Genomic DNA, 4488 nt, shown 5'->3' with positions numbered 1-4488 from the left:
TCTGGTTTTGGGATCAAGGTAATGCTGGCCTCAAAGAAAGAGTTTGGAAGTTTTCCTTCATTTCTTTTTTTTGAAATAGCTTCAGAAGAATAGGTATTAGTTCTTTAAATATTTGGTAGAAATTCCCCTGGGAAGCCCATCCAGCCCTTGACTCTTGTTTGTTGGAAGATTTTTGATGACTGCTTTAATTTTCCTGCTGGTTATGGGTTTGTTCAGGTTTTCTATTTCTTCCTGTTTCAGTTTTGGTAGTTTATAAGTTTCTAGGAATGTGTCTATTTCTTCTAGATTGTCTAATTTTGGCATATAGTTGCTTATAATATGTTCTTAAAATAGTTTGTATTTCCTTGGTGTTGGTTGTGATCTCTCCTTTTTCATTCATGATTTTATTTATTTGGCTCCTTTCTCTTTTTGATAAGTCTGGCTAGGGTTTTATTGATCTTATTTATTCTTTCCATGAACCAGCTCCTAGTTTTGTTGATCTGTTCTACTGTTTTTGGTTTCTATTTCATTAATTTCTGCTCCGATCTTTATTATTTCTCTTCTCCTGCTGGATTTAGGCTTTATTTGCTGTTCTTTCTCCAGCTCCTTTAGGTGTAAAATTTGGTTGTATATTTGAGACTTTTCTTGTTTCTTGAGAAAGGCTTATATTACTATATATTTCCCTCTTAGAACTGCCTTTGCTGTACCCCAAAAGTTCTGAACTGTTGTGTTTTCATTTTCATTTGCTTTCATGATTTTTTAAAATTCTTCTTTAATTTCCTGGTTGACCCATTCATTCTTTAGTAGGATGCTCTTTAACCTCCACTGAATTTTGTTCCTTCCAAATTTTCTGTTGTGATTGAGTTCAAGTCTTAAAGCACTGTGGTCTGAGAATATGCAGGGAATAATCCCAATCTTTTGGTGCCAGTTGAGACCTGATTTGGACCAGTATGTGATCTATTCTGGAGAATGTTCATTGTGAACTCGAGAAGAATGTGTATTCTGTTGCATTAGGATGAAATGCTCTGAATATATCTGTGAAATCCTTCTGGTCCAGTGTGTCATTCAAAGCCCTTGTTTCCATATTGATCTTCTTAGGTGATCTGTCCATTGTTGTGAGTGGGGTGTTAAAGTCCCCTGCTATTACTGTTTTATTATCAATGTGTCTCTTTAATTTTATTATTAATTGGTTTATATAATTGACTGATCCCATGTTAGGGGCATAAGTATTTATAATTTTTAGTTCTTCTTGTTGGATAGACACATTTATTATGATATAGTGTCCCTTTTCATCTCTTACTACAGTCTTCGGTTTAAAATACAATTTGTCTGACATAAGGATTGCTACTCCAGCTTTCTGTTGATGTCCATTAGCATGATAAATGGTTCTCCAGCCCCTCACTTGCAATCTGGAGGTAACTTTGGGTCTAAAATGAATCTCTTATAGAAAGCATATCTATGGGTCTTGCTTTTTTTTTAAAATCCAATCTCTAACCCTGTGTTCTTTGATTGGAGCATTTAGTCCATTTACATTCAGAGTAGTGATTAAAAGATATGAATTTAGTGCCTTTGTATTACCTGTGAAGTCACTGTTTCTGTATATTAACTCTGTTCCTTTCTGGTCTTTGTTACTTTTGGACTCTCTCTTCACTTAAAGGATCCCCTTCAATATTTCTTGCAGGGCTGGTTTAGTGATCACAATTTCTTTTAGTTTCTGTTTTTCATGGAAGCTCCTTATCTCCCCTTCTGTTCTGAGTGACAGACTTGCTGGGTAAAGTATTCTTGGCTGCATATTCTTCTCATGTAGTACCCTGAATATATCATGCCAGTCATTTCTGGCCTGCTGGGTCTCTGTGGACAGGTGTGCTGCCAGCCTTATGTTTCTACCCCTGTAGGTTAAGAACATCTTTCCCCAAGCTGCTTTCAGGATTTTCTCTTTATCTCTGAAATTTGCAAACTTCCCTATTATTTGTCTAGGTGTTGACCTATTTTTATTGATTTTGAGGGGGATTCTCTGTGTCTCCTGGACTTGAATACCTGTTTCTTTCCCCAGATTAGGGAATTCTCAGCTATAATTTGTTCAAGTAATCCTTCTGCCCCCCTCTCTCTTTCCTCTTACTCTGGGTCCCCAATTATTCTAATATTGTTTCACTTTACGATATCACTGATCTCTTGAATCCTCCCCTTGGTGATCCAGTAGTTGTTTATCTTTTTCTCAGCTTCCTTATTTTCCATCATATTGTCTTCTATATCACTGACTCTCTATTCTGCCTCATTTATCCTAGCAGTTAGAGCCTCCATTTTTTATTGCATCTCAGAAATAACATTTTTTATTCCAACCTGATTTAGATTTTAGTTCTTTTATTTCACCAGTAAGAGATTCTTTAGTGTCTTCTGTGGTTTTTTTTAAGCCCAGCGGTATCTTTATAATTGCTGTTTTGAATTCTAGTTCTGGCATCTTACTTATATCCATATTCATTAAATCCCTGGCTGTGAATTCTGTTTCTTATTCTCTTTTTTGGGGTGAGTTCTTCCATCTTGTCATTATGTCCAGAAAAGGATAGATGAAAGGGAGGGAAAATACAAATATAGCAACAATGACACCAGAAAAATATACACTACACAAATCAGAAGAGAACAGAAACCAAAAAGAAATGAAAAGAAAAAAAAAAACTGAGAAAAAAATCAAGCAAGAAATAGAACATAACAGAACAATAAACTGGACCCTGAGTGTAGTTTGGTCTAGATCCCAAAATAGGCAAGAAAGAAAACCTTATATATACAAAAATGTATAAGTGTAAAGTGAAGTTTAAAATGAAATTTAAAAGGGGCACCTGGGTGGCTCAGTCGTTAAGCGTCTGCCTTTGGCTCAGGTCATGATCCCAGGATCCTGGGATCGAGTCCCACATCGGGCTCCCTGCTCCACAGGAAACCTGCTTCTCTCTCTCTCCCACTCCCCCTGCTTGTGTTCCCTCTCTTGCTGTCTCTCTCTCTGCCAAATAAATAAATAAAATCTTTAAAAAAAAAAAAAAGAAATTTAAAAGTGTAAAAGTGTAAAAATGAAATTTAAAAAAGACAAGAATATTTGATAAGAAAATAATTGAAAAGGAAAATAAAATATAAAACTGAAGGACTAAAGAATAACTATACCAGAAAAATATACACTACACAAAACAGAAGAGAACAGAAAAGAATCAGATAAGAAAAGGAAAAAAAAAATGGGAATAAAATTCATACAAGAAGTTGAACAGAACAGAACAGAACAATAATCTAGGTCCTGGGTGTATTTTGGTCTGTTTGTTAGAAGAAACTAGGTCTCAAAATAGGCAAGAAAGAAAACATATATATACAAAAATGTAGTTGAACACAATGAAAGGAAGCCAAAAATGAAATATATATATATATATAAACTGTGAGTGTAAAAATGAAAATTTAAAAGACTTAGAAAATAATTGATAAGACAAGAAAATAATTGGACTCCACAGGCAGCCCCTGCCAGGATTGTGCCGCCCTCACTGCCAATCCACCCCACAGCCACCACTGCCCTTTGGAATGGCCAGTAGGGGACCTGCCTACAGCCTGAGCTGGGGGGGGGTACAGCCGAAGATTGAGAAACAGTAGGATGCAGACCTGGAGCAGATCCTGATCCAGTGAATCACCACCCAGTGCCACAAGCATGCAGGCCGGCCCCAGCCTGGGCTGCAGAAATTCCAGAATTGGCTTAAGGATGGCATGGTGCTGTGTGAACTCATCAACGGGCTATACCCCAAGAACTAGCTCCAGTGAAGAAGATCTAGGCCTCCATTATGGCCTTCAAGCAGCTGGAGCAGATCTCTCAGTTCCTGCACTGGTGGAGCACTATGGCATCCACACCACTGACATCTTCCAAACTGGGCCTCTGGGAAGGAAAGAACATGCCATGTTTGCAGCGGATGCTGATGAACCGGGGTGGACTGGCGGTAGCCCGGGAGGATAGGTTTTTCTCTGGGGATCCCAACTGGTTTCTGAAGAAGTCCAAGGAGAACCCTTGGAACGTCTCGGACAACCATCTGCAAGAGGGCAAGAACGTCATTGGTTTGCAGATGGGCACCAACTGCAGGGCATCCCAGGCCAGCATGACCGGCTATGGAATGCCCTTCCAGATCATCTGATCCTACCCCAGCCCTGTTCCTGCCCTCCCATGAATGGTTAATATATATATGTTTTAGCAGTGACATTCCCTGAGAGCCCCTGGGGCTTTCAGACTCCCCTCGGCCTGGGTGGGGGTCTGGCCTGCCTCCTCTGGGGATGCCCAATGGCAGACTCTCCCCCTGTGCTTACTAATACATTCCCTTCTTTAAACCCCTCCCCCCAAAAAAGACAAGAAAATAATTGAAAGGGATAACAAAATATAAAATTGAAGGACTAAAGAATAATAACTATACCAGAAAAATATACACTACACAATCAGAAGAGAACAGAAACCAAACAGAAAAGGGAAAAAATGGAAATAAAATCAGACAAGAAGTT

The 4488-nt window shown here is 38.6% G+C and overlaps 1 pseudogene; it reads left to right on the top strand.

Moving 5' to 3' along the window:
- The first annotated feature begins 3507 nt into the window (after positions 1–3507).
- LOC123835640 (transgelin-2-like) lies at positions 3508–4130 on the top strand (annotated as a pseudogene).
- Positions 4131–4488: the final 358 nt, after the last annotated feature.

Source organism: Mirounga angustirostris, unplaced genomic scaffold, assembly GCF_029215605.1.
Source record: "Mirounga angustirostris isolate CCGP_5_RB_7025 unplaced genomic scaffold, mMirAng1.0.hap1 SCAF_12, whole genome shotgun sequence".
Lineage (NCBI taxonomy): Eukaryota > Metazoa > Chordata > Mammalia > Carnivora > Phocidae > Mirounga > Mirounga angustirostris.
The sequence above is the reverse complement of the archived record's forward strand: the minus strand, read 5'-3'. Positions and strand labels throughout refer to the sequence as shown.